Source organism: Pongo pygmaeus, chromosome 14 (genome assembly GCF_028885625.2).
Source record: "Pongo pygmaeus isolate AG05252 chromosome 14, NHGRI_mPonPyg2-v2.0_pri, whole genome shotgun sequence".
Taxonomy (NCBI): domain Eukaryota; kingdom Metazoa; phylum Chordata; class Mammalia; order Primates; family Hominidae; genus Pongo; species Pongo pygmaeus.
Window position 1 is genome coordinate 99,580,937 of NC_072387.2, and position 12,289 is coordinate 99,593,225.

At 32.5% G+C, this 12,289-nt stretch overlaps 1 non-coding gene and 1 pseudogene across 1 annotated transcript; one reads left to right on the forward strand and one right to left on the reverse strand.

Annotated features, from left to right (window-relative positions):
- Positions 1-6,960: 6,960 nt before the first annotated feature.
- On the reverse strand, positions 6,961-7,710 carry LOC129011713 (ribosomal protein uL30-like; annotated as a pseudogene).
- Positions 7,711-10,854: 3,144 nt separating this feature from the next.
- Positions 10,855-10,922, forward strand: LOC129011996 (small nucleolar RNA SNORD38). Its single transcript, XR_008493505.1, has one exon. It is a non-coding gene; the product is annotated as a small nucleolar RNA SNORD38 (small nucleolar RNA).
- Positions 10,923-12,289: the final 1,367 nt, after the last annotated feature.

Consider the following 12,289-nt stretch of genomic DNA (forward strand, 5'->3'; position numbering starts at 1 on the left):
TCATCCTGGGCAATACGGTGAAACCCCGTCTCTACTGAAAATACAATAATTGGCTGGGTGTGGTGGCTCGCACCTGTGGTCCCAGCTACTAAGGAGGCTGAGGCTGGAGAATCACTTGAACTCAGGAGGCAGAGGTTGCAGTGAGCTGAGATTGTGCCACTGCACTCCAGCCTGGCAACAGAGCAAGACTCTGTCAAAAAAAAAAAAAATTACCACTGATTTATTTAAATCATCAGAATAAATGCATAGACATTTATTTCATTCTATATATTATAAATACATACTCATCTTATTATTCAAGTTATTTCTTTCTTGGCCTTTGGGAATTACATAAACATAACAAATGGTTGGTTGTACAGTCATATGATTGAATAATATGTATTAAACTCAACTTTTAAACTTTTTAATGTTTAATAATATTGAACACATGTAATAACTATTTAACAATATAGAAAATTTAAATAAAATATGTTATATTTCCAAAAATATTCAAATATTGCTGAAGTTAAAAAATCCATTGGGATTTTGAAGATATCATATAAGAACATTCTATTATTTTACATTATGGAAAATTAATCCCAGAATAGACTAGTTAATGGGGAAGAATGTACAACTGCAGAATCAGGAAAACAAGTTCAAGATGAGTCTGTTTTGATAATACATGATAATAATTCAATCTCTTCCTTTTTTCCACTTCTTCCTGCTGTTTCTTTCTTCCCTGTTTTATCTATTTTCTAAGTATACATATACACATATACATAAATGCATATACATAGTTAATACCTTAATTATCTCCAAAATCTTATTTTATTTACCATTAAAGGGGACACCCTAATATTCTTTAAATACTTTTGTCCTTAGCACATTATTTATCTAAATGGTATGTTACGATCTTTTCAGTAGTAACTCATAAAAATTTGCTCTCATTTAGTTTGCAGGAAACTTTATAGCCTAAGTAATATTTTTACTATAATTGCAATAGCCAAGAATTCCTTATTGTGTTAACTATACATTTTTTATTCTAATGGCTTTAAAATATTTAAGGAAAAGTAAGCTTACAATTATTTAAAGTCCTGTTCAAAATACAAATGTAGTTTACTTAAGAATTCTTTAGTTTTACTTTGCAGAAAGTCTTTTGCTGAGTCTTTAGAAGTTCAAATTTAGATAATGTATTACAAAACCATATGTTGTTATGTTTGAACAATACATACTAATCCAGTTTACTTGTATTTCTAACAAAATATTACTAACAAAAGAGTTCAGGTTTTAGTTTCATTGTCTACATCAAACAAACTTGGAATATTAATGTTGCTACCGAGTAATACATGGGCTTGCTGCCTGGTGCACATAGAGGCCAATCTCATGGCATTGGCTTTTGGAAAAAAGAAAAGCTTTATTGTGAGTCAACTGGCAAGGAGACAAGATAAAATGCTAAAATCTGTCTCCTTGGCTGGGATTTGGGTTGGGTTTTCTAAGCATAGGGCACTGAGGTATAATCTGATTGGATCTTACAATAAGGTGATGCCAGGAGGCATGACCTGATTGGATTCTGCTGTGGGGTGACTCTAAAGCTTGATCTGATTGGATCTTGGATCCTGCTAAATGGTGTTTGCTTCTTAATTCTGTCTCTGCTCCTTTGTCCCAAAACTTAGGTCCTCCCCTGTGATTGCACAGTTGCTTCATCTGAGCATACTCAGCTTAGATGACCTTCAATCTGGGGGTCCACGACAACTAAAAAACAATTCACAACTTTGTTACATAAAAGTTGGGTAAGATTGGTCTGATGTAGATAACAGTGTGCTCATGGTGACAGTAGGTCAAGGAGAAGCTGAGAAGCACAGAAATTGTGTAAATAGAAAATTCTGAAATACAGCCTGAGGAAAAATGTATAAGCAAGGGTCTTTCCGTGAAATAATTTGTCTTCCTAAACGCACACATCTGAATATCATTGGGAAAAGTAATTATAATCCTGTTCTTCTCTATATTTGAAAAGCACGACACCATTTAACTGCTCCTTTAGAATGAATCAAAATTTCAGAATTTCCAATGAGATTTAAAAGTATTGCTTTTATACCTTGGAACAAATAGAAACCTTAGCAAGGAACATAATATTAAGTATTTTATTTTGCTGAAATTTCTACTACTTAAACCATTTGGAAGTAAATGTATACTCACTAAAACTTTTGCAATGACTACTTCTGAGAATATAACAACAGGAACCACACAAATTGGATTCACTTAGTATCTTTTTATGCTTTTGCTTAATGAAATAAAAAGGAACCTCTGCTTTATTTATTACAGCTAATACATTTTAACAGTTACAATCTTCAAATTTGAATGGAATGTTAAATGGTTATGGCACAAACATGAAGTCAAGAGTTTTGCAATGAAGTGCTATATTGCAGCAACATCCTGCAATATTTTTGCAGGATTAAATAAAAATTGTATTCAGTGGTACAAAAGGCATAAGAACAAATCAAAAGAAATCAGAAAACACTTTGAAATTATTATTGCAATATTGCAAACACTTTGAAATTATACATTTATATAAATGTATACCGTATACATTTTTTAAAATGTTGGCATCGTTGGAAACTATCTATAATGTTGTTTTTAGTATGCTATTTTAAGTTAGGTATGAGGAACTCAAGCAATTGACTAATGATTTAATTTATTCTTTTTATAAGCAGCAAGCACAGTATTAGGTAGTGTGAGCATAAAAATGATTGTTAGCTTTTGTTTCCCTGACAGAATGTTTAAAATTATTAAGAAGAAGACAGAAGAATGACTAGAAAAATATAATATGCTGTGCATATTATCACATGTATGAGGTGTAGGTAAGCATAAGTTTATTGAGATTTAACAGATGGAACAATTGACCACCATTAAAAACAGATAAAATTGCTACAGTGGAAGAGGCTAGCCCAAATGTAAAAGGAAAAAGACCATTTGGTTAGGTTCAGAAAATAAATTCTATATTAATATTTGAACATATTTGACTCTATCTAGCTAAACTACAGCATTGGTCAAAAAAAGGGGGGAGGCTATAAAAATAATCTAGTTAATTTCCAAGTTAAAGAACTTTGGAAAATTACATACACTTCCTGGTAATTTGGTGTGTGACCAGAAGTTTCTAACATAGTATATTTCAATTGCCATTTAGATATTCAAGAAGAGAGGAAAAATAACTGCAATAATGTTCAAACAGGATTGAGAGTTAACCTCATGCTGACTCGCAATGGATGCCAGCGAAACAGAAATAGGTAAGCCAGCTCTTTGACATAGTATAAAAATGAATGAGGCACTTTTCAACACTAATTATTAACTACGAACCTGAATGTAGACGCTTTGAGCAACAAATATTGCCACCTCATCTCAAAAATAAAATCTTGTACCAAGTTCAAAATGGTTCAGGTTTCTTTCTATTGCACAGTGAGTGCTCTTTGGAAAAAACAGAATGTTTCTTTTCATTTCACCATGTATCTCATCCCCAACCATTTTTTTCTAAATTTGCAACTATCAGCAAACATACTGGTAAGACATAGTGCCACATTGCTTTCCATAAAATATACTTCATATGCAGAACTGAATGTAAGGCAAAAAATCGGTAGAGATCAGAAAGAAATACAAATCGATGTCTACCATCTGATAATAGGGTCAAATAGCGAAACATTGAGGAAAAAATAATATTTTCATCACAATTTATCAGAGAACCAAAACATTAAAATTTGGATGTTGGGCCAAGAGTTTTTCATTTAACGCACATATCCAGGATGAACTAAAGTATTTAAGTCTCATCAAATTGGAAGATTGAGGGGCCCAGAATAATCTTTATCAAGTTTCCACTAAAACATAGGGTTTGGAATAATTTGTTATTATTTGAACATGAATAATCTCGATAACAATGAGGGAAATAAATGAAACTGTATGAAAATCTCTTTGTTGCCAGAGTTATTTAATACAACAATTAGACAATAATTTTAGAACTCTATTAGGCATCTTTGATAATTTGCAAGATTCCATGGCTTTTGAGAAAGAGAACTAACATTTTATTTTTGAAACAAGGTCTTGCTCTGTAACCCAGGCTGGAGTACACTGCATAGCTCACTGCAGCCTAGAACTCCTGGGCGCAAGTGAGCCTCCTGCCTCAGCCTTCAGGTTGCTGGAACTACACATGCGTACCAACCACACCTGGCTGAGAACTAACCATTTAAAGAGAATATACAGTAAGGTAAGGAGCCAAGATAAGTGAAAATTGGAAATGGTAAACAGAAAGCACCAATGACCTAAAAAGTCCAATAGTAAAATTTAAAAAAATAATATAAGTTGTAAAATTAATACTGATACATAAAATATGAATCAGGAACATGCAGAAGAGATCTCTCTAAATGCAAGTAGAAAATCTTTCTGAAAAGAAGGAGGGATGAGGTGATATATATGTAAAAAAGCAGAAACCTAACATAAGAATGCAGGCACTTTGGAAAAATGAATAAGTGTAATCACAATGAAAGCTATAAAACAAATATTTCCAAGATGATTAAGGAGCCACCTTTTTAAGAAGCAATTTATTACTATATTTCCCCAAAAAAAGCAATTGAGATCTTTAGAGGGCCTGGAAACATATCACATATACATTTTTACATAGTTGGATAAAATATCGTAATATGTCAAATAAAAATGGTTTTTTTATCAAATAAGTTCTGGATTGCTGATTTCTCAACAATATTTATATAAGAATGTAGGGAACATTTATATAAGAATGTTATCAGATCTTTAAATAACAAATTTTATGACACACGAAATTAACATTCAGCCAAATTCTCTTTCATAAATGGAGGCCACGAAAATGTCTTTATAAATGCAAGAACCTAGAAAATCTAACATTTACATATGGTATTTGAAGAAAATGGAGAGTGTGATAAAGGCAAACAGTTATAAACTGTGAGTACTAACTCAGGATTGAGAAATAGACTATAACTGGGCAAGGGGACATGGAATTTGGTCAAAGTATATTTGTAAATTGGAAGTAAAATTAGCTTAAATAATAAAACATAACTAACACATATATAATACTAAAATCCACAATAAGGGCATAATTGTCAGCCTCCGATTTTATTTTTTAAATGTGAGAAAAGCATAGGACAAAAAGATGTGAAGGTGATTGTGCAGATGAAGTGCTCAAAACTATTCTGTCGTTTTTTTCTCTCAATAATATGATATAAATAAGTAGCGAGGTGAATTCTTGAAAACTCCTCAGTGATGCAACTTAAATAAGCAATTATATCTACCCAAAACACTGAATATAGGAAGATGGGTTATTTCACTGTATATTTCTTGCCTGGATTAGTATAATGTTTAAAGAGATCACACTTATGTGTCAGGAGCCTTTATGATAGTTCTTTGATCTCCAAAGCTTTAAGGCTGAAAAGATTTGGAAGCTGTTGTCAGTAATGGTAGAGAAAAAGCTGCCATCGTATTTGATATCCCTTTGATATTTGGCCTCTTTTTAGTTGTATGGATTCAGAAATCTTTTAGGGTCATGCAGTGATATACAGAGGACAATACTTTTGTCTTAAAATCTAGATAAAAAGTATATTTTTAAAATTTATTATTGAATATCTTTTGTCTCAAATTATAAAAACCTAATATTATTTAAAATATAGTTTTTCTTGTGTGCCTCGGTCTTTTAAGGAGTATAAATGAAATAAAATAGTTCTCTGTCACAATTCCAGTTTTGTTACAATTCCAGACAAAAAGATTGGAGTACATAATTTTTGCTGAGTAAATTATGTAATATAAATAAAACATAACAACAATGTACTAATGAAATATCAATGGCTAAGCAAATGTTTCTCCCTTAGTTTTATTTCTCTCATTCATTCAGAACTAATTAAAGTTGAATTAGAAGGCAAGATGAAATAAAGATTTTAAATTAATTTATCAGAATCATTACTAAAGTGATCATTTCTTTGGATAAATTAATTAAATTGAGAAATAGAAAAGAAATGAGGTGAAGGAAATTTTATCTGAAAGGTATTCTTTAATAATTTTATTTTTAGAAAGACTTGTTTTCTCCAAGACATAATCTAACCTATTTTAAAATTTCTAGGTAAAGCATTATTTACTAGACTTAGTCTTAATAAGCGCTAAGGCTTCAAGCTTCAAAAGACAGAAAAATGGAATTTATGTCTTTGCCCTTAATAAATTGGAATGTCAGGAAAGAGGACAACATTCTATGCATTCTAACAAGAAAAAGACAACTCTTTGTTGAGAAGTATCATTTGCATTTGCATAAAATGTAGTATCTGAATTTTCTTCTAAGTTCTTCTCAAAAATCAAATATATAACTCTGTGCCAATTTACTTTTCATTTTCTAATTTCCTTTATACATTCTTTCCACAAAAATTTGCTTACAACCCCCAACCAATTCAATATTTTCACTATTCTCATTGTCAATCAGATTATAAAAATCTTTTTTTTCACAGCAGAAACAGGTGAACATTTATTTAGGTGCCTTTTTTCCTATGTGTATTTCAAGTCTTTTTCAAAACAAGGCACCAGGAATCTCCAGATTGAATTATGTCCCTGGGCCAGATCAACTGCTGCCGGAGTCTTAGGGAGCCTTGTACAAATGCTAGAGTTACTCATTTACCAACATTAAATACTAGGAGACAAGATGCAACAAAGCCGGACTCCTTCCTCTGTGGAATGTGCTGATTTCAGAGGAGGCGGCAGCCAATGTATAAAACACTGGAATTTTTCCTTGGAACTGGACTGCGATGAGAGGTGCTTGCCATGAAAATAACCTACTGTCTTTTCTTTGACCCTTCCTTTCCAGTTTTTGAAGACTAAAGCAGGAAATAATCTTCTGTGAAGATACTCGGTAAAAATTCCCAAAAAAAGCAAAAATACACGCTTCCACTTCACTGATAAAAATTTATTGCAGTTTGGCACCTGGGTTTAGTTCAGCTGGTAGATGAGCTGATTGGTGCATTCACCCTGATGGCCAGGTGAGACCGTCTCCTTGAGGAAGCCCACTGTGTTTTTGGTAGCATGACAGGCCACTGAGAGGTGGAAAGGGTGCAAGAACCGTGAGATCTCCTGGAAATGCTTCTCTGGGAAGGCAATTTCATGAATGAGATCTTCCAAGCAAATGACACCAAACTTCCCCAAGTGCTCCTCAATCACTGTGTTGTCTGTTAGAGGAATGGTCTTATTCTTGACCTTGGCTTGTCCGTGTTTCAAAATGAGTTCCTGGACAGATTTCAGATTTGGAAATCCTCAGGTCACATAAGTTTCCACTAAAAGCAGCATTTTTAGGTTCTGGTGGCTGACATTTACAAAGATACCACTAAAACTTTTCCTTAGGTGAAGTCTTGCAATGGTTTTCTGCACCAGTAAACTCGCGCCATCAATCCTTTTGATGCCTACAACAAAGGCCAAGGAATGTTTATCTGGCAATTCCAAGGTATGAGTTTTCACTTCTAGTCATCTGAGATGCACCTTGTCCCATTTCTGCTGTCAGAAATCATGTAGGAATGATTCCAGTTGCTTAAACCTGAGCCCTTTTGCTTTCCTCTGCTCATTTGCCAAAAGTGCCTGATTTGCCTGGGTGGCTTTGAGGGCTTGATAAGCCTTCCTCTTTTTCAGGAGATTTTCTGGAACCAAAAGGATTTTTCTTTGCTCTTGCTCCGCCATCTTTCTAGTGTTGCAGCTCAAAAATCTCACACATTATAAATTAACTACACATTTTAAAAACTGCATTATATAATACATATACAAAAGAATATAATCGATATGTATACCATAAAACATGGTAATAAAATGAACAACTGTGAAGCCACCACTCAGCCTAAGAAATATATTATCAAAATCCTGGCATTTACTTTTGTATTGCTGTCCATTAAATTATTCTATCTAATCCAACAGGTGGTCACAATATGTTATTCAATTTTGTATTTGTCCTTACCTTTCTTTTAATTTTATACATTTATCACTCACATGTATGCATCCCATGCAATACAATTTTTAGTGTAGGTTATTTTTTAAACTTCATATAAACATTTTAGTATTTATGCTAATTGCTTCTTCATGCAACATTAAATATAGTACATGTCCAAGTTTTAGTGTTTTGCTATAATTCATTTTTTAAGCAATAAAAATTATATTGTCTAAATATTTCACATTTTATTCATCCATCTTCCTGTTGATAGACATGTAACATGTTTCTTCTCAGATTCTGCTCCTGTCAATAATATCACTCTGAATATTTGTGTACAGGTCTCCTGTTCTATACACACATGGTTTCCCAAACATATATCCCTAGGAGAGAAAATACCTGTATGAGGTCATGCCACATTGTTTTTAAATTTTTAAAGCAATACATACTCTTCAACCCTATCTTCTATAATGCATATTTTTCTCAGATTTTTTGTTACGTGTGTATTGCAGTTTATTAAAAGAAACTGTAGGCAGGAAGAAATTTGAAGAGTCTACCGGTCTGTGTAAGTCCGCCAAACAGAAAACTGGAGACTGTTACATCAATGCATGGATTGTATTTAATTCAATGAGTTTCTACTACTGTCTGTATCTATGCAATATCACCCAAAACAAGAGGTAGATAGAACATTTCCATCACCTCAGAAAGTCTGCTTGTGCCCCTTTGAAGGTGATCCTTCTTTCTACCCACTGCAACTTTCTGATTTTTAATCGCTTAGAGTAATTTTGCCAAAAAGTTGCCCTTTATATAAAGTATATATGAACTCATGAAGTTTATGTTATTTAGTATCTGGCTTCTTTTAACTTATTCTTTGACTTTTATCTATTGTTACCTCAGTTAGTAGTTCCTTCCTTTTTTATTGCTAAGTATTATTTCACCAAATAAATATGACAAAATATTTTAACAGATGCAGAAGGATTATTGATGTAAGTTAATTAATGTAATGTTCCAGGTACTTGTGATGCTGAGGTGGGAGGATCATTTGCACCCAAGAGGTCAAGCTTGCAGGGAGCAGTTGTACCACTACACTTCAGCCTGGGTTACAGAGCAAGACACTGTCTCATAAATAATAAAAAGACATTATAAGAGCTCATATTATATAGATGTTCAACAAATTTGTATTTTCGAACATTTTAATCAAAATAAGTGGTCCACATTTAGTAGTACCAAGGTAATATGTGGAGACTGATAGTTTTAGTTAATTTTAAGATGAGAAATTATCTTCATTCATTGATTTTTTTAAAGTATCTATTATGGTTTTGGTGATGAGAAGATGTACATAAACAATAAGAATCTTATTAATTTTACAGTACTTGAATTTGAAGTATGGTTTTGCTAAAAATAAAAATAAACTCTTGATGCTCTATTGATGAGAATTGTTTAATTCTCATCTCTTTTATATATTCTTAAGGATATATTGAAGGCTCATCTACATAAATTAAGAACATTTAACTTGCTCTGGAATCATTGTGAAAATCAATGTCTTCGATTTCCTAATTGCTATATAACTCACAAAAATAAGAGAAAGTAAATTTTAAATAAATTTGTATCTACAAATTGATTTATGTTTGTACTGTCTTAGGACGCAACAATATTTCATAAATCAAATATCAGTGATAAAATATGTATTCCATATTAAAGCTTTAAAAGTAAGGTGTTGCATTGAGATTACTTTCTACACATAGTCCCTTCAAAGATGTTTAATAATATTTCACACTTAAATGAAGACATACAAATGATACAGTTAACACTCTCTCTCTTTCTCTCTCTCTCTCTCTCTCTCACACACACACACACACGTATATACATGTTATTTTTAAAATTCAGAATAAAAATAACAAATAAATCTTTGAGAGGAAAAAGAAAAAAAAGCTTTTTATATGCCAAATTACTGAGAAAATATTCAGCTATTTTTTTTTACTCTTTTTTTCTTTTATGTAGTGAATCTCAGGTGTAAACTTCTTGCAGAATTTTGATCAGATTTAGAAAACAGTTGAAAGAGGAAGAACAAAGGGAGATGATATAAATGGCAGAAAACTTATGACATCTTTGGATGAAAAAATAACCTGAATCAAGAAAATGTAATTTTTGATGGTGATTACACTTTGAAGAAAATAAAGTGGATTGAGGAGCCAGATATGACTGGGCAGGAAATTAGATAGGAGAGACAAGATGGCCTCTCTAAAGGGGGCTATTGAGCTGATACTTGAATGATAAAAAGGAGCAGGCTATCAGAAGTTATGAGTCAAGTGTCTTTCAGAAAGAGGAAAACAAAAAATAATGGAAATAGGGATAACCCATTAGAGAAAATGTGAGAAGGCTTACATGGTTGGAACAAAATGAGTAAGGGTAAGTTTCAGAAGAAGAGAATAAAGACAGGGAACTATAAGATGGGATGAGATAAAGAGTTTATACCTTATTTTGAGTAATGGGAAATAATTATTGGGTTTTATGCTGGATAATATTTGTAATCTGAATTAGAATGTGAAGATTACTGCAGCTGTCTCGCAGGTCATCAATAGTTCTGGGAACAGGAGAATGTTTTGGGAACTGTTAACAGGTTACTGGAAAGTTTATGTAAAAGATGTTACATACTTTAAGTAGGATCCAGGCAGTAGTGTTTTAAGAAACAGTCCAGTTTGGATACTTTCTGAAAGAATAAATAGCAAGATTACATAAGGATACAATGACTGGAAGGATCAAGGAGAAAGCCTAGTGTTTTGGTCTGAGAGACTGGGTAAATTGAAGTAGTATTAACTATGATGTATAAAACGGACAAAAGCAATTTGTGAGTGGATAAACGTCAGAATTTAATATTCAAAATTCAAGACCAAATATTAGAATTAATAAATTCATCTCAGTGATGAAACTTTGTCAAGTTATGCTACTGACATGAAGTAATGATACAGTATATCTGAGGAGAAAAAAATAAATAAATTCACCTATTGGGAAAGTGTTGTTGGAGGAGAGAAAAATGACAAGAACTGAAAACATTTGTTCTCCGTCACTTCGTGGTCTAGAGTAGACAGAAGAGCAAAGGTACAAAGAGTCAGCAGCTGGTAAGCCTTGAGGGATACTAAGAGAGTGCAATAACATGGAAACCAATGCCAGTGTTTCTAGAATAAGAGTGTTAACTGTGTGAATGCTGGTGGGAAAGTTGAATATGGGTAATAGACTTGAATAGACAATATGGTGCACATTGGTGACCCTATAATAAATTTCAGAGGTGTAGTGACAAGGATGAACGGAGGAGATTGAAGAGAATGTGCAGTGGATGAATGTGGAAGTTGTATCTGAGTCCTTCAAAAAAAATATATTCTAAAGGGGGACAACATTTATTTGGTAGTAGTCAGAGAAGTATAATGTTCAAGAATACGGGACCTATTATAGCAAGTGATATGCAAATAGTAATGTGTTTCCAGATGATTTTTCTAGTCAAAAACAAGGTGGGAAAGAACTTTCTAGTTAGCAAAGTAATTAATGTAATTAATAGATTCTTATTATAATGAAATACATTTAAAAATGTCAGCATTCCAAGAGGCAGTATTTTCAACAAATTTATTTTTACACTTTTATTTTTAACAATAATAGTTAACATTTATAAAGTAACTGCATTATTTCCTTATATTTTGGCTGATGAGGTTCTTTGAATTTTTCAAGTCTATTAATTGAAGACTTCCCCTCAACTCCCTCCCCATATTCTAGGAAGGATAGATAAGTATAGCGATGTACATAGTTCATTGTTATTACATCACGTCCTGGTCTGACCAACTATTTCTTTTAAAGTACTGCTAAAACTTGTCTACGTTTTATAATTGAGGTGAGTCCGTAATTTTATCAAATTACAATCTTTTGTTATCATATTATACTGAGATGTGTGATTTCTGTATCTTCTAATAGAAATATTTCTAATAGCAAACATTTCTCTTTTTATAGAGTCAGAATCAAGATTTGTTTCCTCCACCTTGTTGAAACTTATGCAAATATCTCTTGAATAATTGAATTGGCCCAAACTTTGTGGAATTTTGCCTACTTCATAATTGTTTATGAAATACCCCTACTTTCTACCAGAGGAAGCAAAGAGTGTCACATAATAATGACTAGAAAGACCTCTATCATGTAAGGCAGAAATTTTCTTACTTCCCATGTGTTTTGTTTTGTTTTGTGTAGCTATAAAGAAATACCTGTGGCTGGGTAATTTATAAAGAAAAAGGTTTATTTGGCTCACATCTCTAATAATCTATAAAATTGAATACTGACCATCTGCATCTGGTGAGAGCCTCAGGCTGC